The sequence below is a fragment of the Ascaphus truei genome, unplaced genomic scaffold (genome assembly GCF_040206685.1).
Source record: "Ascaphus truei isolate aAscTru1 unplaced genomic scaffold, aAscTru1.hap1 HAP1_SCAFFOLD_282, whole genome shotgun sequence".
Classification (NCBI taxonomy): Eukaryota; Metazoa; Chordata; class Amphibia; order Anura; family Ascaphidae; genus Ascaphus; species Ascaphus truei.
Genome location: NW_027455772.1, coordinates 12,052 through 29,757, shown reverse-complemented (window position 1 = coordinate 29,757; position 17,706 = coordinate 12,052). Strand labels below are relative to the sequence as shown.

At 41.3% G+C, this 17,706-nt stretch overlaps 32 non-coding genes and 3 pseudogenes across 32 annotated transcripts; all 35 read right to left on the bottom strand.

The window, feature by feature from the left end:
• Positions 1-183: 183 nt before the first annotated feature.
• Positions 184-302, bottom strand: LOC142482872 (5S ribosomal RNA). Its single transcript, XR_012797071.1, has one exon. It is a non-coding gene; the product is annotated as a 5S ribosomal RNA (ribosomal RNA).
• A 286-nt stretch (positions 303-588) lies between these two features.
• LOC142481772 (5S ribosomal RNA) lies at positions 589-707 on the bottom strand. Its single transcript, XR_012796030.1, has one exon. It is a non-coding gene; the product is annotated as a 5S ribosomal RNA (ribosomal RNA).
• A 286-nt stretch (positions 708-993) lies between these two features.
• Positions 994-1,112, bottom strand: LOC142481771 (5S ribosomal RNA). The gene has a single exon (XR_012796029.1). It is a non-coding gene; the product is annotated as a 5S ribosomal RNA (ribosomal RNA).
• A 676-nt stretch (positions 1,113-1,788) lies between these two features.
• LOC142482388 (5S ribosomal RNA) lies at positions 1,789-1,907 on the bottom strand. Its single transcript, XR_012796626.1, has one exon. It is a non-coding gene; the product is annotated as a 5S ribosomal RNA (ribosomal RNA).
• Positions 1,908-2,193: 286 nt separating this feature from the next.
• LOC142482646 (5S ribosomal RNA) lies at positions 2,194-2,312 on the bottom strand. Its single transcript, XR_012796853.1, has one exon. It is a non-coding gene; the product is annotated as a 5S ribosomal RNA (ribosomal RNA).
• A 286-nt stretch (positions 2,313-2,598) lies between these two features.
• LOC142482496 (5S ribosomal RNA) lies at positions 2,599-2,717 on the bottom strand (annotated as a pseudogene).
• A 676-nt stretch (positions 2,718-3,393) lies between these two features.
• LOC142482387 (5S ribosomal RNA) lies at positions 3,394-3,512 on the bottom strand. The gene has a single exon (XR_012796625.1). It is a non-coding gene; the product is annotated as a 5S ribosomal RNA (ribosomal RNA).
• A 286-nt stretch (positions 3,513-3,798) lies between these two features.
• LOC142482635 (5S ribosomal RNA) lies at positions 3,799-3,917 on the bottom strand. The gene has a single exon (XR_012796842.1). It is a non-coding gene; the product is annotated as a 5S ribosomal RNA (ribosomal RNA).
• A 286-nt stretch (positions 3,918-4,203) lies between these two features.
• On the bottom strand, positions 4,204-4,322 carry LOC142481770 (5S ribosomal RNA). The gene has a single exon (XR_012796028.1). It is a non-coding gene; the product is annotated as a 5S ribosomal RNA (ribosomal RNA).
• A 286-nt stretch (positions 4,323-4,608) lies between these two features.
• Positions 4,609-4,727, bottom strand: LOC142482623 (5S ribosomal RNA). The gene has a single exon (XR_012796831.1). It is a non-coding gene; the product is annotated as a 5S ribosomal RNA (ribosomal RNA).
• Positions 4,728-5,013: 286 nt separating this feature from the next.
• On the bottom strand, positions 5,014-5,132 carry LOC142482871 (5S ribosomal RNA). The gene has a single exon (XR_012797070.1). It is a non-coding gene; the product is annotated as a 5S ribosomal RNA (ribosomal RNA).
• A 286-nt stretch (positions 5,133-5,418) lies between these two features.
• On the bottom strand, positions 5,419-5,537 carry LOC142482950 (5S ribosomal RNA). Its single transcript, XR_012797148.1, has one exon. It is a non-coding gene; the product is annotated as a 5S ribosomal RNA (ribosomal RNA).
• Positions 5,538-5,823: 286 nt separating this feature from the next.
• Positions 5,824-5,942, bottom strand: LOC142482949 (5S ribosomal RNA). Its single transcript, XR_012797147.1, has one exon. It is a non-coding gene; the product is annotated as a 5S ribosomal RNA (ribosomal RNA).
• Positions 5,943-6,618: 676 nt separating this feature from the next.
• LOC142482948 (5S ribosomal RNA) lies at positions 6,619-6,737 on the bottom strand. Its single transcript, XR_012797146.1, has one exon. It is a non-coding gene; the product is annotated as a 5S ribosomal RNA (ribosomal RNA).
• Positions 6,738-7,023: 286 nt separating this feature from the next.
• LOC142482612 (5S ribosomal RNA) lies at positions 7,024-7,142 on the bottom strand. Its single transcript, XR_012796820.1, has one exon. It is a non-coding gene; the product is annotated as a 5S ribosomal RNA (ribosomal RNA).
• Positions 7,143-7,428: 286 nt separating this feature from the next.
• Positions 7,429-7,547, bottom strand: LOC142482870 (5S ribosomal RNA). The gene has a single exon (XR_012797069.1). It is a non-coding gene; the product is annotated as a 5S ribosomal RNA (ribosomal RNA).
• A 286-nt stretch (positions 7,548-7,833) lies between these two features.
• LOC142482947 (5S ribosomal RNA) lies at positions 7,834-7,952 on the bottom strand. Its single transcript, XR_012797145.1, has one exon. It is a non-coding gene; the product is annotated as a 5S ribosomal RNA (ribosomal RNA).
• A 286-nt stretch (positions 7,953-8,238) lies between these two features.
• Positions 8,239-8,357, bottom strand: LOC142482946 (5S ribosomal RNA). The gene has a single exon (XR_012797144.1). It is a non-coding gene; the product is annotated as a 5S ribosomal RNA (ribosomal RNA).
• A 676-nt stretch (positions 8,358-9,033) lies between these two features.
• On the bottom strand, positions 9,034-9,152 carry LOC142482386 (5S ribosomal RNA). Its single transcript, XR_012796624.1, has one exon. It is a non-coding gene; the product is annotated as a 5S ribosomal RNA (ribosomal RNA).
• A 286-nt stretch (positions 9,153-9,438) lies between these two features.
• Positions 9,439-9,557, bottom strand: LOC142482601 (5S ribosomal RNA). Its single transcript, XR_012796809.1, has one exon. It is a non-coding gene; the product is annotated as a 5S ribosomal RNA (ribosomal RNA).
• A 286-nt stretch (positions 9,558-9,843) lies between these two features.
• Positions 9,844-9,962, bottom strand: LOC142482495 (5S ribosomal RNA; annotated as a pseudogene).
• A 676-nt stretch (positions 9,963-10,638) lies between these two features.
• Positions 10,639-10,757, bottom strand: LOC142482384 (5S ribosomal RNA). The gene has a single exon (XR_012796623.1). It is a non-coding gene; the product is annotated as a 5S ribosomal RNA (ribosomal RNA).
• A 286-nt stretch (positions 10,758-11,043) lies between these two features.
• On the bottom strand, positions 11,044-11,162 carry LOC142482590 (5S ribosomal RNA). Its single transcript, XR_012796798.1, has one exon. It is a non-coding gene; the product is annotated as a 5S ribosomal RNA (ribosomal RNA).
• A 286-nt stretch (positions 11,163-11,448) lies between these two features.
• On the bottom strand, positions 11,449-11,567 carry LOC142482944 (5S ribosomal RNA). Its single transcript, XR_012797142.1, has one exon. It is a non-coding gene; the product is annotated as a 5S ribosomal RNA (ribosomal RNA).
• A 676-nt stretch (positions 11,568-12,243) lies between these two features.
• Positions 12,244-12,362, bottom strand: LOC142482943 (5S ribosomal RNA). The gene has a single exon (XR_012797141.1). It is a non-coding gene; the product is annotated as a 5S ribosomal RNA (ribosomal RNA).
• Positions 12,363-12,648: 286 nt separating this feature from the next.
• Positions 12,649-12,767, bottom strand: LOC142482578 (5S ribosomal RNA). The gene has a single exon (XR_012796787.1). It is a non-coding gene; the product is annotated as a 5S ribosomal RNA (ribosomal RNA).
• Positions 12,768-13,053: 286 nt separating this feature from the next.
• LOC142482869 (5S ribosomal RNA) lies at positions 13,054-13,172 on the bottom strand. The gene has a single exon (XR_012797068.1). It is a non-coding gene; the product is annotated as a 5S ribosomal RNA (ribosomal RNA).
• Positions 13,173-13,458: 286 nt separating this feature from the next.
• Positions 13,459-13,577, bottom strand: LOC142482942 (5S ribosomal RNA). Its single transcript, XR_012797140.1, has one exon. It is a non-coding gene; the product is annotated as a 5S ribosomal RNA (ribosomal RNA).
• Positions 13,578-13,863: 286 nt separating this feature from the next.
• Positions 13,864-13,982, bottom strand: LOC142482941 (5S ribosomal RNA). Its single transcript, XR_012797139.1, has one exon. It is a non-coding gene; the product is annotated as a 5S ribosomal RNA (ribosomal RNA).
• A 676-nt stretch (positions 13,983-14,658) lies between these two features.
• LOC142482382 (5S ribosomal RNA) lies at positions 14,659-14,777 on the bottom strand. The gene has a single exon (XR_012796621.1). It is a non-coding gene; the product is annotated as a 5S ribosomal RNA (ribosomal RNA).
• Positions 14,778-15,063: 286 nt separating this feature from the next.
• On the bottom strand, positions 15,064-15,182 carry LOC142482567 (5S ribosomal RNA). Its single transcript, XR_012796776.1, has one exon. It is a non-coding gene; the product is annotated as a 5S ribosomal RNA (ribosomal RNA).
• A 286-nt stretch (positions 15,183-15,468) lies between these two features.
• On the bottom strand, positions 15,469-15,587 carry LOC142482494 (5S ribosomal RNA; annotated as a pseudogene).
• Positions 15,588-16,263: 676 nt separating this feature from the next.
• Positions 16,264-16,382, bottom strand: LOC142482381 (5S ribosomal RNA). Its single transcript, XR_012796620.1, has one exon. It is a non-coding gene; the product is annotated as a 5S ribosomal RNA (ribosomal RNA).
• A 286-nt stretch (positions 16,383-16,668) lies between these two features.
• Positions 16,669-16,787, bottom strand: LOC142482556 (5S ribosomal RNA). The gene has a single exon (XR_012796765.1). It is a non-coding gene; the product is annotated as a 5S ribosomal RNA (ribosomal RNA).
• Positions 16,788-17,073: 286 nt separating this feature from the next.
• LOC142482940 (5S ribosomal RNA) lies at positions 17,074-17,192 on the bottom strand. Its single transcript, XR_012797138.1, has one exon. It is a non-coding gene; the product is annotated as a 5S ribosomal RNA (ribosomal RNA).
• Between the last annotated feature and the right edge of the window lie 514 nt (positions 17,193-17,706).

Here is a 17,706-nt window from a genome sequence, read left to right as displayed (position 1 = left end):
TACTATAGACGGAATTCTTGATGTCAGAATTCTATTTTGGAAGGTTGCATTGTGTTGAACTTTCTGAGGAAAAAACGATATATTTCTTTGCCACTGCGGGAAAAAAGTAGTAAAAAATGAAACATTTTCATTTGCTGCAAGGAATGCCATGTATATTTTCATTAGGGAAGCAAAAAATAAAAACACCCACAGCACCTGGTATTCCCAGGCAGTCTCCCAACCCAGTACTAATCAAGCCTCACCCTGCTTAGCTTCCGAGATCTGACGGGATCGGGCGCTGTCAAGGTAGTATGGCCGTAGGTGGAGATTGCTGTCTCATGATATCCTCTCATTCTTAAATCCATGAGCCTATATCTTGCTCCATGCATACACAGAGACTGAGAAAATGACAGGTGCACTCAAATGTACTATAGACGGAATTCTTGATGTCAGAATTCTATTTTGGAAGGTTGCATTGTGTTGAACTTTCAGAGGAAAAAACGATAGATTTCTTTGCCACTGCGGGAAAAAAGTAGCAAGAAATGAAACATTTTCATTTGCTGCGAGGAATGCCATGTATATTTTCATTAGGGAAGCGAAAAATAAAAACCCCTACAGCACCTGGTATTCCCAGGCAGTCTCCCAACCCAGTACTAATCAAGCCTCACCCTGCTTAGCTTCCGAGATCTGACGGGATCGGGCGCTGTCAAGGTAGTATGGCCGTAGGTGGAGATTGCTGTCTCATGATATCCTCTCATTCTTAAATCCATGAGCCTATATCTTGCTCCATGCATACACAGAGACTGAGAAAATGACAGGTGCACTCAAATGTACTATAGACGGAATTCTTGATGTCAGAATTCTATTTTGGAAGGTTGCATTGTGTTGAACTTTCAGAGGAAAAAACGATATATTTCTTTGCCACTGCGGGAAAAAAGTAGCAAGAATTGAAACATTTTCATTTGCTGCGAGGAATGCCATGTATATTTTCATTAGGGAAGCGAAAAATAAAAACCCCTACAGCACCTGGTATTCCCAGGCAGTCTCCCAACCCAGTACTAATCAAGCCTCACCCTGCTTAGCTTCCGAGATCTGACGGGATCGGGCGCTGTCAAGGTAGTATGGCCGTAGGTGGAGATTGCTGTCTCATGATATCCTCTCATTCTTAAATCCATGAGCCTATATCTTGCTCCATGCATACACAGAGACTGAGAAAATGACAGGTGCACTCAAATGTACTATAGACGGAATTCTTGATGTCAGAATTCTATTTTGGAAGGTTGCATTGTGTTGAACTTTCAGAGGAAAAAACGATAGATTTCTTTGCCACTGCGGGAAAAAAGTAGTAAAAAATTTCAGAGGTGCCTATATTCAACCTCCTCCTGTTTGGATTTGAACTCACTATCTCTTCCAAGTATCAGCTTGAACACTGCACACCCCAACTCTGTGAGCCACAAGCTCACCATATAACATGCTGAGTGTTCTGAGGCCTGTATGATATATTTCTAAATGACATGGGAGGCATAAGTGTATTATTGTGACCGTTAAAAAAATACATTCTTGAAGAATTACCTTAAATGGAGAAATTAAATCAGAGACTGAGAAAATGACAGGTGCACTCAAATATACTATAGACGGAATTCTTGATGTCAGAATTCTATTTTGGAAGGTTGCATTGTGTTGAACTTTCAGAGGAAAAAACAATATATTTCTTTGCCACTCCGGGAAAAAAGTAGCAAGAAATGAAACATTTTCATTTGCTGCGAGGAATGCCATGTATATTTTCATTAGGGAAGCGAAAAATAAAAACCCCTACAGCACCTGGTATTCCCAGGCAGTCTCCCAACCCAGGACTAATCAAGCCTCACCCTGCTTAGCTTCCGAGATCTGACGGGATCGGGCGCTTTCAAGGTAGTATGGCCGTAGGTGGAGATTGCTGTCTCATGATATCCTCTCATTCTTAAATCCATGAGCCTATATCTTGCTCCATGCATACACAGAGACTGAGAAAATGACAGGTGCACTCAAATGTACTATAGACGGAATTCTTGATGTCAGAATTCTATTTTGGAAGGTTGCATTGTGTTGAACTTTCTGAGGAAAAAACGATATATTTCTTTGCCACTGCGGGAAAAAAGTAGTAAAAAATGAAACATTTTCATTTGCTGCAAGGAATGCCATGTATATTTTCATTAGGGAAGCAAAAAATAAAAACACCCACAGCACCTGGTATTCCCAGGCAGTCTCCCAACCCAGTACTAATCAAGCCTCACCCTGCTTAGCTTCCGAGATCTGACGGGATCGGGCGCTTTCAAGGTAGTATGGCCGTAGGTGGAGATTGCTGTCTCATGATATCCTCTCATTCTTAAATCCATGAGCCTATATCTTGCTCCATGCATACACAGAGACTGAGAAAATGACAGGTGCACTCAAATGTACTATAGACGGAATTCTTGATGTCAGAATTCTATTTTGGAAGGTTGCATTGTGTTGAACTTTCAGAGGAAAAAACGATAGATTTCTTTGCCACTGCGGGAAAAAAGTAGCAAGAAATGAAACATTTTCATTTGCTGCGAGGAATGCCATGTATATTTTCATTAGGGAAGCGAAAAATAAAAACCCCTACAGCACCTGGTATTCCCAGGCAGTCTCCCAACCCAGTCCTAATCAAGCCTCACCCTGCTTAGCTTCCGAGATCTGACGGGATCGGGCGCTGTCAAGGTAGTATGGCCGTAGGTGGAGATTGCTGTCTCATGATATCCTCTCATTCTTAAATCCATGAGCCTATATCTTGCTCCATGCATACACAGAGACTGAGAAAATGACAGGTGCACTCAAATGTACTATAGACGGAATTCTTGATGTCAGAATTCTATTTTGGAAGGTTGCATTGTGTTGAACTTTCAAAGGAAAAAACGATAGATTTCTTTGCCACTGCGGGAAAAAAGTAGTAAAAAATTTCAGAGGTGCCTATATTCAACCTCCTCCTGTTTGGATTTGAACTCACTATCTCTTCCAAGTATCAGCTTGAACACTGCACACCCCAACTCTGTGAGCCACAAGCTCACCATATAACATGCTGAGTGTTCTGAGGCCTGTATGATATATTTCTAAATGACATGGGAGGCATAAGTGTATTATTGTGACCGTTAAAAAAATACATTCTTGAAGAATTACCTTAAATGGAGAAATTAAATCAGAGACTGAGAAAATGACAGGTGCACTCAAATATACTATAGACGGAATTCTTGATGTCAGAATTCTATTTTGGAAGGTTGCATTGTGTTGAACTTTCAGAGGAAAAAACAATATATTTCTTTGCCACTCCGGGAAAAAAGTAGCAAGAAATGAAACATTTTCATTTGCTGCGAGGAATGCCATGTATATTTTCATTAGGGAAGCGAAAAATAAAAACCCCTACAGCACCTGGTATTCCCAGGCAGTCTCCCAACCCAGGACTAATCAAGCCTCACCCTGCTTAGCTTCCGAGATCTGACGGGATCGGGCGCTTTCAAGGTAGTATGGCCGTAGGTGGAGATTGCTGTCTCATGATATCCTCTCATTCTTAAATCCATGAGCCTATATCTTGCTCCATGCATACACAGAGACTGAGAAAATGACAGGTGCACTCAAATGTACTATAGACGGAATTCTTGATGTCAGAATTCTATTTTGGAAGGTTGCATTGTGTTGAACTTTCTGAGGAAAAAACGATATATTTCTTTGCCACTGCGGGAAAAAAGTAGTAAAAAATGAAACATTTTCATTTGCTGCAAGGAATGCCATGTATATTTTCATTAGGGAAGCAAAAAATAAAAACACCCACAGCACCTGGTATTCCCAGGCAGTCTCCCAACCCAGTACTAATCAAGCCTCACCCTGCTTAGCTTCCGAGATCTGACGGGATCGGGCGCTTTCAAGGTAGTATGGCCGTAGGTGGAGATTGCTGTCTCATGATATCCTCTCATTCTTAAATCCATGAGCCTATATCTTGCTCCATGCATACACAGAGACTGAGAAAATGACAGGTGCACTCAAATGTACTATAGACGGAATTCTTGATGTCAGAATTCTATTTTGGAAGGTTGCATTGTGTTGAACTTTCAGAGGAAAAAACGATAGATTTCTTTGCCACTGCGGGAAAAAAGTAGCAAGAAATGAAACATTTTCATTTGTTGCGAGGAATGCCATGTATATTTTCATTAGGGAAGCGAAAAATAAAAACCCCTACAGCACCTGGTATTCCCAGGCAGTCTCCCAACCCAGTACTAATCAAGCCTCACCCTGCTTAGCTTCCGAGATCTGACGGGATCGGGCGCTGTCAAGGTAGTATGGCCGTAGGTGGAGATTGCTGTCTCATGATATCCTCTCATTCTTAAATCCATGAGCCTATATCTTGCTCCATGCATACACAGAGACTGAGAAAATGACAGGTGCACTCAAATGTACTATAGACGGAATTCTTGATGTCAGAATTCTATTTTGGAAGGTTGCATTGTGTTGAACTTTCTGAGGAAAAAACGATATATTTCTTTGCCACTGCGGGAAAAAAGTAGTAAAAAATGAAACATTTTCATTTGCTGCAAGGAATGCCATGTATATTTTCATTAGGGAAGCAAAAAATAAAAACACCCACAGCACCTGGTATTCCCAGGCAGTCTCCCAACCCAGTACTAATCAAGCCTCACCCTGCTTAGCTTCCGAGATCTGACGGGATCGGGCGCTTTCAAGGTAGTATGGCCGTAGGTGGAGATTGCTGTCTCATGATATCCTCTCATTCTTAAATCCATGAGCCTATATCTTGCTCCATGCATACACAGAGACTGAGAAAATGACAGGTGCACTCAAATGTACTATAGACGGAATTCTTGATGTCAGAATTCTATTTTGGAAGGTTGCATTGTGTTGAACTTTCTGAGGAAAAAACGATATATTTCTTTGCCACTGCGGGAAAAAAGTAGTAAAAAATGAAACATTTTCATTTGCTGCAAGGAATGCCATGTATATTTTCATTAGGGAAGCAAAAAATAAAAACACCCACAGCACCTGGTATTCCCAGGCAGTCTCCCAACCCAGTACTAATCAAGCCTCACCCTGCTTAGCTTCCGAGATCTGACGGGATCGGGCGCTGTCAAGGTAGTATGGCCGTAGGTGGAGATTGCTGTCTCATGATATCCTCTCATTCTTAAATCCATGAGCCTATATCTTGCTCCATGCATACACAGAGACTGAGAAAATGACAGGTGCACTCAAATGTACTATAGACGGAATTCTTGATGTCAGAATTCTATTTTGGAAGGTTGCATTGTGTTGAACTTTCAGAGGAAAAAACGATAGATTTCTTTGCCACTGCGGGAAAAAAGTAGCAAGAAATGAAACATTTTCATTTGCTGCGAGGAATGCCATGTATATTTTCATTAGGGAAGCGAAAAATAAAAACCCCTACAGCACCTGGTATTCCCAGGCAGTCTCCCAACCCAGTACTAATCAAGCCTCACCCTGCTTAGCTTCCGAGATCTGACGGGATCGGGCGCTGTCAAGGTAGTATGGCCGTAGGTGGAGATTGCTGTCTCATGATATCCTCTCATTCTTAAATCCATGAGCCTATATCTTGCTCCATGCATACACAGAGACTGAGAAAATGACAGGTGCACTCAAATGTACTATAGACGGAATTCTTGATGTCAGAATTCTATTTTGGAAGGTTGCATTGTGTTGAACTTTCAGAGGAAAAAACGATATATTTCTTTGCCACTGCGGGAAAAAAGTAGCAAGAATTGAAACATTTTCATTTGCTGCGAGGAATGCCATGTATATTTTCATTAGGGAAGCGAAAAATAAAAACCCCTACAGCACCTGGTATTCCCAGGCAGTCTCCCAACCCAGTACTAATCAAGCCTCACCCTGCTTAGCTTCCGAGATCTGACGGGATCGGGCGCTGTCAAGGTAGTATGGCCGTAGGTGGAGATTGCTGTCTCATGATATCCTCTCATTCTTAAATCCATGAGCCTATATCTTGCTCCATGCATACACAGAGACTGAGAAAATGACAGGTGCACTCAAATGTACTATAGACGGAATTCTTGATGTCAGAATTCTATTTTGGAAGGTTGCATTGTGTTGAACTTTCAGAGGAAAAAACGATAGATTTCTTTGCCACTGCGGGAAAAAAGTAGTAAAAAATTTCAGAGGTGCCTATATTCAACCTCCTCCTGTTTGGATTTGAACTCACTATCTCTTCCAAGTATCAGCTTGAACACTGCACACCCCAACTCTGTGAGCCACAAGCTCACCATATAACATGCTGAGTGTTCTGAGGCCTGTATGATATATTTCTAAATGACATGGGAGGCATAAGTGTATTATTGTGACCGTTAAAAAAATACATTCTTGAAGAATTACCTTAAATGGAGAAATTAAATCAGAGACTGAGAAAATGACAGGTGCACTCAAATATACTATAGACGGAATTCTTGATGTCAGAATTCTATTTTGGAAGGTTGCATTGTGTTGAACTTTCAGAGGAAAAAACGATAGATTTCTTTGCCACTGCGGGAAAAAAGTAGCAAGAAATGAAACATTTTCATTTGTTGCGAGGAATGCCATGTATATTTTCATTAGGGAAGCGAAAAATAAAAACCCCTACAGCACCTGGTATTCCCAGGCAGTCTCCCAACCCAGTACTAATCAAGCCTCACCCTGCTTAGCTTCCGAGATCTGACGGGATCGGGCGCTGTCAAGGTAGTATGGCCGTAGGTGGAGATTGCTGTCTCATGATATCCTCTCATTCTTAAATCCATGAGCCTATATCTTGCTCCATGCATACACAGAGACTGAGAAAATGACAGGTGCACTCAAATGTACTATAGACGGAATTCTTGATGTCAGAATTCTATTTTGGAAGGTTGCATTGTGTTGAACTTTCTGAGGAAAAAACGATATATTTCTTTGCCACTGCGGGAAAAAAGTAGTAAAAAATGAAACATTTTCATTTGCTGCAAGGAATGCCATGTATATTTTCATTAGGGAAGCAAAAAATAAAAACACCCACAGCACCTGGTATTCCCAGGCAGTCTCCCAACCCAGTACTAATCAAGCCTCACCCTGCTTAGCTTCCGAGATCTGACGGGATCGGGCGCTTTCAAGGTAGTATGGCCGTAGGTGGAGATTGCTGTCTCATGATATCCTCTCATTCTTAAATCCATGAGCCTATATCTTGCTCCATGCATACACAGAGACTGAGAAAATGACAGGTGCACTCAAATGTACTATAGACGGAATTCTTGATGTCAGAATTCTATTTTGGAAGGTTGCATTGTGTTGAACTTTCTGAGGAAAAAACGATATATTTCTTTGCCACTGCGGGAAAAAAGTAGTAAAAAATGAAACATTTTCATTTGCTGCAAGGAATGCCATGTATATTTTCATTAGGGAAGCAAAAAATAAAAACACCCACAGCACCTGGTATTCCCAGGCAGTCTCCCAACCCAGTACTAATCAAGCCTCACCCTGCTTAGCTTCCGAGATCTGACGGGATCGGGCGCTGTCAAGGTAGTATGGCCGTAGGTGGAGATTGCTGTCTCATGATATCCTCTCATTCTTAAATCCATGAGCCTATATCTTGCTCCATGCATACACAGAGACTGAGAAAATGACAGGTGCACTCAAATGTACTATAGACGGAATTCTTGATGTCAGAATTCTATTTTGGAAGGTTGCATTGTGTTGAACTTTCAGAGGAAAAAACGATAGATTTCTTTGCCACTGCGGGAAAAAAGTAGCAAGAAATGAAACATTTTCATTTGCTGCGAGGAATGCCATGTATATTTTCATTAGGGAAGCGAAAAATAAAAACCCCTACAGCACCTGGTATTCCCAGGCAGTCTCCCAACCCAGTACTAATCAAGCCTCACCCTGCTTAGCTTCCGAGATCTGACGGGATCGGGCGCTGTCAAGGTAGTATGGCCGTAGGTGGAGATTGCTGTCTCATGATATCCTCTCATTCTTAAATCCATGAGCCTATATCTTGCTCCATGCATACACAGAGACTGAGAAAATGACAGGTGCACTCAAATGTACTATAGACGGAATTCTTGATGTCAGAATTCTATTTTGGAAGGTTGCATTGTGTTGAACTTTCAGAGGAAAAAACGATATATTTCTTTGCCACTGCGGGAAAAAAGTAGCAAGAATTGAAACATTTTCATTTGCTGCGAGGAATGCCATGTATATTTTCATTAGGGAAGCGAAAAATAAAAACCCCTACAGCACCTGGTATTCCCAGGCAGTCTCCCAACCCAGTACTAATCAAGCCTCACCCTGCTTAGCTTCCGAGATCTGACGGGATCGGGCGCTGTCAAGGTAGTATGGCCGTAGGTGGAGATTGCTGTCTCATGATATCCTCTCATTCTTAAATCCATGAGCCTATATCTTGCTCCATGCATACACAGAGACTGAGAAAATGACAGGTGCACTCAAATGTACTATAGACGGAATTCTTGATGTCAGAATTCTATTTTGGAAGGTTGCATTGTGTTGAACTTTCAGAGGAAAAAACGATAGATTTCTTTGCCACTGCGGGAAAAAAGTAGTAAAAAATTTCAGAGGTGCCTATATTCAACCTCCTCCTGTTTGGATTTGAACTCACTATCTCTTCCAAGTATCAGCTTGAACACTGCACACCCCAACTCTGTGAGCCACAAGCTCACCATATAACATGCTGAGTGTTCTGAGGCCTGTATGATATATTTCTAAATGACATGGGAGGCATAAGTGTATTATTGTGACCGTTAAAAAAATACATTCTTGAAGAATTACCTTAAATGGAGAAATTAAATCAGAGACTGAGAAAATGACAGGTGCACTCAAATATACTATAGACGGAATTCTTGATGTCAGAATTCTATTTTGGAAGGTTGCATTGTGTTGAACTTTCAGAGGAAAAAACAATATATTTCTTTGCCACTCCGGGAAAAAAGTAGCAAGAAATGAAACATTTTCATTTGCTGCGAGGAATGCCATGTATATTTTCATTAGGGAAGCGAAAAATAAAAACCCCTACAGCACCTGGTATTCCCAGGCAGTCTCCCAACCCAGGACTAATCAAGCCTCACCCTGCTTAGCTTCCGAGATCTGACGGGATCGGGCGCTTTCAAGGTAGTATGGCCGTAGGTGGAGATTGCTGTCTCATGATATCCTCTCATTCTTAAATCCATGAGCCTATATCTTGCTCCATGCATACACAGAGACTGAGAAAATGACAGGTGCACTCAAATGTACTATAGACGGAATTCTTGATGTCAGAATTCTATTTTGGAAGGTTGCATTGTGTTGAACTTTCTGAGGAAAAAACGATATATTTCTTTGCCACTGCGGGAAAAAAGTAGTAAAAAATGAAACATTTTCATTTGCTGCAAGGAATGCCATGTATATTTTCATTAGGGAAGCAAAAAATAAAAACACCCACAGCACCTGGTATTCCCAGGCAGTCTCCCAACCCAGTACTAATCAAGCCTCACCCTGCTTAGCTTCCGAGATCTGACGGGATCGGGCGCTTTCAAGGTAGTATGGCCGTAGGTGGAGATTGCTGTCTCATGATATCCTCTCATTCTTAAATCCATGAGCCTATATCTTGCTCCATGCATACACAGAGACTGAGAAAATGACAGGTGCACTCAAATGTACTATAGACGGAATTCTTGATGTCAGAATTCTATTTTGGAAGGTTGCATTGTGTTGAACTTTCAGAGGAAAAAACGATAGATTTCTTTGCCACTGCGGGAAAAAAGTAGCAAGAAATGAAACATTTTCATTTGCTGCGAGGAATGCCATGTATATTTTCATTAGGGAAGCGAAAAATAAAAACCCCTACAGCACCTGGTATTCCCAGGCAGTCTCCCAACCCAGTCCTAATCAAGCCTCACCCTGCTTAGCTTCCGAGATCTGACGGGATCGGGCGCTGTCAAGGTAGTATGGCCGTAGGTGGAGATTGCTGTCTCATGATATCCTCTCATTCTTAAATCCATGAGCCTATATCTTGCTCCATGCATACACAGAGACTGAGAAAATGACAGGTGCACTCAAATGTACTATAGACGGAATTCTTGATGTCAGAATTCTATTTTGGAAGGTTGCATTGTGTTGAACTTTCAAAGGAAAAAACGATAGATTTCTTTGCCACTGCGGGAAAAAAGTAGTAAAAAATTTCAGAGGTGCCTATATTCAACCTCCTCCTGTTTGGATTTGAACTCACTATCTCTTCCAAGTATCAGCTTGAACACTGCACACCCCAACTCTGTGAGCCACAAGCTCACCATATAACATGCTGAGTGTTCTGAGGCCTGTATGATATATTTCTAAATGACATGGGAGGCATAAGTGTATTATTGTGACCGTTAAAAAAATACATTCTTGAAGAATTACCTTAAATGGAGAAATTAAATCAGAGACTGAGAAAATGACAGGTGCACTCAAATATACTATAGACGGAATTCTTGATGTCAGAATTCTATTTTGGAAGGTTGCATTGTGTTGAACTTTCAGAGGAAAAAACAATATATTTCTTTGCCACTCCGGGAAAAAAGTAGCAAGAAATGAAACATTTTCATTTGCTGCGAGGAATGCCATGTATATTTTCATTAGGGAAGCGAAAAATAAAAACCCCTACAGCACCTGGTATTCCCAGGCAGTCTCCCAACCCAGGACTAATCAAGCCTCACCCTGCTTAGCTTCCGAGATCTGACGGGATCGGGCGCTTTCAAGGTAGTATGGCCGTAGGTGGAGATTGCTGTCTCATGATATCCTCTCATTCTTAAATCCATGAGCCTATATCTTGCTCCATGCATACACAGAGACTGAGAAAATGACAGGTGCACTCAAATGTACTATAGACGGAATTCTTGATGTCAGAATTCTATTTTGGAAGGTTGCATTGTGTTGAACTTTCTGAGGAAAAAACGATATATTTCTTTGCCACTGCGGGAAAAAAGTAGTAAAAAATGAAACATTTTCATTTGCTGCAAGGAATGCCATGTATATTTTCATTAGGGAAGCAAAAAATAAAAACACCCACAGCACCTGGTATTCCCAGGCAGTCTCCCAACCCAGTACTAATCAAGCCTCACCCTGCTTAGCTTCCGAGATCTGACGGGATCGGGCGCTTTCAAGGTAGTATGGCCGTAGGTGGAGATTGCTGTCTCATGATATCCTCTCATTCTTAAATCCATGAGCCTATATCTTGCTCCATGCATACACAGAGACTGAGAAAATGACAGGTGCACTCAAATGTACTATAGACGGAATTCTTGATGTCAGAATTCTATTTTGGAAGGTTGCATTGTGTTGAACTTTCAGAGGAAAAAACGATAGATTTCTTTGCCACTGCGGGAAAAAAGTAGCAAGAAATGAAACATTTTCATTTGTTGCGAGGAATGCCATGTATATTTTCATTAGGGAAGCGAAAAATAAAAACCCCTACAGCACCTGGTATTCCCAGGCAGTCTCCCAACCCAGTACTAATCAAGCCTCACCCTGCTTAGCTTCCGAGATCTGACGGGATCGGGCGCTGTCAAGGTAGTATGGCCGTAGGTGGAGATTGCTGTCTCATGATATCCTCTCATTCTTAAATCCATGAGCCTATATCTTGCTCCATGCATACACAGAGACTGAGAAAATGACAGGTGCACTCAAATGTACTATAGACGGAATTCTTGATGTCAGAATTCTATTTTGGAAGGTTGCATTGTGTTGAACTTTCAGAGGAAAAAACGATAGATTTCTTTGCCACTGCGGGAAAAAAGTAGTAAAAAATTTCAGAGGTGCCTATATTCAACCTCCTCCTGTTTGGATTTGAACTCACTATCTCTTCCAAGTATCAGCTTGAACACTGCACACCCCAACTCTGTGAGCCACAAGCTCACCATATAACATGCTGAGTGTTCTGAGGCCTGTATGATATATTTCTAAATGACATGGGAGGCATAAGTGTATTATTGTGACCGTTAAAAAAATACATTCTTGAAGAATTACCTTAAATGGAGAAATTAAATCAGAGACTGAGAAAATGACAGGTGCACTCAAATATACTATAGACGGAATTCTTGATGTCAGAATTCTATTTTGGAAGGTTGCATTGTGTTGAACTTTCAGAGGAAAAAACGATAGATTTCTTTGCCACTGCGGGAAAAAAGTAGCAAGAAATGAAACATTTTCATTTGTTGCGAGGAATGCCATGTATATTTTCATTAGGGAAGCGAAAAATAAAAACCCCTACAGCACCTGGTATTCCCAGGCAGTCTCCCAACCCAGTACTAATCAAGCCTCACCCTGCTTAGCTTCCGAGATCTGACGGGATCGGGCGCTGTCAAGGTAGTATGGCCGTAGGTGGAGATTGCTGTCTCATGATATCCTCTCATTCTTAAATCCATGAGCCTATATCTTGCTCCATGCATACACAGAGACTGAGAAAATGACAGGTGCACTCAAATGTACTATAGACGGAATTCTTGATGTCAGAATTCTATTTTGGAAGGTTGCATTGTGTTGAACTTTCTGAGGAAAAAACGATATATTTCTTTGCCACTGCGGGAAAAAAGTAGTAAAAAATGAAACATTTTCATTTGCTGCAAGGAATGCCATGTATATTTTCATTAGGGAAGCAAAAAATAAAAACACCCACAGCACCTGGTATTCCCAGGCAGTCTCCCAACCCAGTACTAATCAAGCCTCACCCTGCTTAGCTTCCGAGATCTGACGGGATCGGGCGCTTTCAAGGTAGTATGGCCGTAGGTGGAGATTGCTGTCTCATGATATCCTCTCATTCTTAAATCCATGAGCCTATATCTTGCTCCATGCATACACAGAGACTGAGAAAATGACAGGTGCACTCAAATGTACTATAGACGGAATTCTTGATGTCAGAATTCTATTTTGGAAGGTTGCATTGTGTTGAACTTTCTGAGGAAAAAACGATATATTTCTTTGCCACTGCGGGAAAAAAGTAGTAAAAAATGAAACATTTTCATTTGCTGCAAGGAATGCCATGTATATTTTCATTAGGGAAGCAAAAAATAAAAACACCCACAGCACCTGGTATTCCCAGGCAGTCTCCCAACCCAGTACTAATCAAGCCTCACCCTGCTTAGCTTCCGAGATCTGACGGGATCGGGCGCTGTCAAGGTAGTATGGCCGTAGGTGGAGATTGCTGTCTCATGATATCCTCTCATTCTTAAATCCATGAGCCTATATCTTGCTCCATGCATACACAGAGACTGAGAAAATGACAGGTGCACTCAAATGTACTATAGACGGAATTCTTGATGTCAGAATTCTATTTTGGAAGGTTGCATTGTGTTGAACTTTCAGAGGAAAAAACGATAGATTTCTTTGCCACTGCGGGAAAAAAGTAGCAAGAAATGAAACATTTTCATTTGCTGCGAGGAATGCCATGTATATTTTCATTAGGGAAGCGAAAAATAAAAACCCCTACAGCACCTGGTATTCCCAGGCAGTCTCCCAACCCAGTACTAATCAAGCCTCACCCTGCTTAGCTTCCGAGATCTGACGGGATCGGGCGCTGTCAAGGTAGTATGGCCGTAGGTGGAGATTGCTGTCTCATGATATCCTCTCATTCTTAAATCCATGAGCCTATATCTTGCTCCATGCATACACAGAGACTGAGAAAATGACAGGTGCACTCAAATGTACTATAGACGGAATTCTTGATGTCAGAATTCTATTTTGGAAGGTTGCATTGTGTTGAACTTTCAGAGGAAAAAACGATATATTTCTTTGCCACTGCGGGAAAAAAGTAGCAAGAATTGAAACATTTTCATTTGCTGCGAGGAATGCCATGTATATTTTCATTAGGGAAGCGAAAAATAAAAACCCCTACAGCACCTGGTATTCCCAGGCAGTCTCCCAACCCAGTACTAATCAAGCCTCACCCTGCTTAGCTTCCGAGATCTGACGGGATCGGGCGCTGTCAAGGTAGTATGGCCGTAGGTGGAGATTGCTGTCTCATGATATCCTCTCATTCTTAAATCCATGAGCCTATATCTTGCTCCATGCATACACAGAGACTGAGAAAATGACAGGTGCACTCAAATGTACTATAGACGGAATTCTTGATGTCAGAATTCTATTTTGGAAGGTTGCATTGTGTTGAACTTTCAGAGGAAAAAACGATAGATTTCTTTGCCACTGCGGGAAAAAAGTAGTAAAAAATTTCAGAGGTGCCTATATTCAACCTCCTCCTGTTTGGATTTGAACTCACTATCTCTTCCAAGTATCAGCTTGAACACTGCACACCCCAACTCTGTGAGCCACAAGCTCACCATATAACATGCTGAGTGTTCTGAGGCCTGTATGATATATTTCTAAATGACATGGGAGGCATAAGTGTATTATTGTGACCGTTAAAAAAATACATTCTTGAAGAATTACCTTAAATGGAGAAATTAAATCAGAGACTGAGAAAATGACAGGTGCACTCAAATATACTATAGACGGAATTCTTGATGTCAGAATTCTATTTTGGAAGGTTGCATTGTGTTGAACTTTCAGAGGAAAAAACAATATATTTCTTTGCCACTCCGGGAAAAAAGTAGCAAGAAATGAAACATTTTCATTTGCTGCGAGGAATGCCATGTATATTTTCATTAGGGAAGCGAAAAATAAAAACCCCTACAGCACCTGGTATTCCCAGGCAGTCTCCCAACCCAGGACTAATCAAGCCTCACCCTGCTTAGCTTCCGAGATCTGACGGGATCGGGCGCTTTCAAGGTAGTATGGCCGTAGGTGGAGATTGCTGTCTCATGATATCCTCTCATTCTTAAATCCATGAGCCTATATCTTGCTCCATGCATACACAGAGACTGAGAAAATGACAGGTGCACTCAAATGTACTATAGACGGAATTCTTGATGTCAGAATTCTATTTTGGAAGGTTGCATTGTGTTGAACTTTCTGAGGAAAAAACGATATATTTCTTTGCCACTGCGGGAAAAAAGTAGTAAAAAATGAAACATTTTCATTTGCTGCAAGGAATGCCATGTATATTTTCATTAGGGAAGCAAAAAATAAAAACACCCACAGCACCTGGTATTCCCAGGCAGTCTCCCAACCCAGTACTAATCAAGCCTCACCCTGCTTAGCTTCCGAGATCTGACGGGATCGGGCGCTTTCAAGGTAGTATGGCCGTAGGTGGAGATTGCTGTCTCATGATATCCTCTCATTCTTAAATCCATGAGCCTATATCTTGCTCCATGCATACACAGAGACTGAGAAAATGACAGGTGCACTCAAATGTACTATAGACGGAATTCTTGATGTCAGAATTCTATTTTGGAAGGTTGCATTGTGTTGAACTTTCAGAGGAAAAAACGATAGATTTCTTTGCCACTGCGGGAAAAAAGTAGCAAGAAATGAAACATTTTCATTTGCTGCGAGGAATGCCATGTATATTTTCATTAGGGAAGCGAAAAATAAAAACCCCTACAGCACCTGGTATTCCCAGGCAGTCTCCCAACCCAGTCCTAATCAAGCCTCACCCTGCTTAGCTTCCGAGATCTGACGGGATCGGGCGCTGTCAAGGTAGTATGGCCGTAGGTGGAGATTGCTGTCTCATGATATCCTCTCATTCTTAAATCCATGAGCCTATATCTTGCTCCATGCATACACAGAGACTGAGAAAATGACAGGTGCACTCAAATGTACTATAGACGGAATTCTTGATGTCAGAATTCTATTTTGGAAGGTTGCATTGTGTTGAACTTTCAAAGGAAAAAACGATAGATTTCTTTGCCACTGCGGGAAAAAAGTAGTAAAAAATTTCAGAGGTGCCTATATTCAACCTCCTCCTGTTTGGATTTGAACTCACTATCTCTTCCAAGTATCAGCTTGAACACTGCACACCCCAACTCTGTGAGCCACAAGCTCACCATATAACATGCTGAGTGTTCTGAGGCCTGTATGATATATTTCTAAATGACATGGGAGGCATAAGTGTATTATTGTGACCGTTAAAAAAATACATTCTTGAAGAATTACCTTAAATGGAGAAATTAAATCAGAGACTGAGAAAATGACAGGTGCACTCAAATATACTATAGACGGAATTCTTGATGTCAGAATTCTATTTTGGAAGGTTGCATTGTGTTGAACTTTCAGAGGAAAAAACAATATATTTCTTTGCCACTCCGGGAAAAAAGTAGCAAGAAATGAAACATTTTCATTTGCTGCGAGGAATGCCATGTATATTTTCATTAGGGAAGCGAAAAATAAAAACCCCTACAGCACCTGGTATTCCCAGGCAGTCTCCCAACCCAGGACTAATCAAGCCTCACCCTGCTTAGCTTCCGAGATCTGACGGGATCGGGCGCTTTCAAGGTAGTATGGCCGTAGGTGGAGATTGCTGTCTCATGATATCCTCTCATTCTTAAATCCATGAGCCTATATCTTGCTCCATGCATACACAGAGACTGAGAAAATGACAGGTGCACTCAAATGTACTATAGACGGAATTCTTGATGTCAGAATTCTATTTTGGAAGGTTGCATTGTGTTGAACTTTCTGAGGAAAAAACGATATATTTCTTTGCCACTGCGGGAAAAAAGTAGTAAAAAATGAAACATTTTCATTTGCTGCAAGGAATGCCATGTATATTTTCATTAGGGAAGCAAAAAATAAAAACACCCACAGCACCTGGTATTCCCAGGCAGTCTCCCAACCCAGTACTAATCAAGCCTCACCCTGCTTAGCTTCCGAGATCTGACGGGATCGGGCGCTTTCAAGGTAGTATGGCCGTAGGTGGAGATTGCTGTCTCATGATATCCTCTCATTCTTAAATCCATGAGCCTATATCTTGCTCCATGCATACACAGAGACTGAGAAAATGACAGGTGCACTCAAATGTACTATAGACGGAATTCTTGATGTCAGAATTCTATTTTGGAAGGTTGCATTGTGTTGAACTTTCAGAGGAAAAAACGATAGATTTCTTTGCCACTGCGGGAAAAAAGTAGCAAGAAATGAAACATTTTCATTTGTTGCGAGGAATGCCATGTATATTTTCATTAGGGAAGCGAAAAATAAAAACCCCTACAGCACCTGGTATTCCCAGGCAGTCTCCCAACCCAGTACTAATCAAGCCTCACCCTGCTTAGCTTCCGAGATCTGACGGGATCGGGCGCTGTCAAGGTAGTATGGCCGTAGGTGGAGATTGCTGTCTCATGATATCCTCTCATTCTTAAATCCATGAGCCTATATCTTGCTCCATGCATACACAGAGACTGAGAAAATGACAGGTGCACTCAAATGTACTATAGACGGAATTCTTGATGTCAGAATTCTATTTTGGAAGGTTGCATTGTGTTGAACTTTCAGAGGAAAAAACGATAGATTTCTTTGCCACTGCGGGAAAAAAGTAGTAAAAAATTTCAGAGGTGCCTATATTCAACCTCCTCCTGTTTGGATTTGAACTCACTATCTCTTCCAAGTATCAGCTTGAACACTGCACACCCCAACTCTGTGAGCCACAAGCTCACCATATAACATGCTGAGTGTTCTGAGGCCTGTATGATATATTTCTAAATGACATGGGAGGCATAAGTGTATTATTGTGACCGTTAAAAAAATACATTCTTGAAGAATTACCTTAAATGGAGAAATTAAATCAGAGACTGAGAAAATGACAGGTGCACTCAAATATACTATAGACGGAATTCTTGA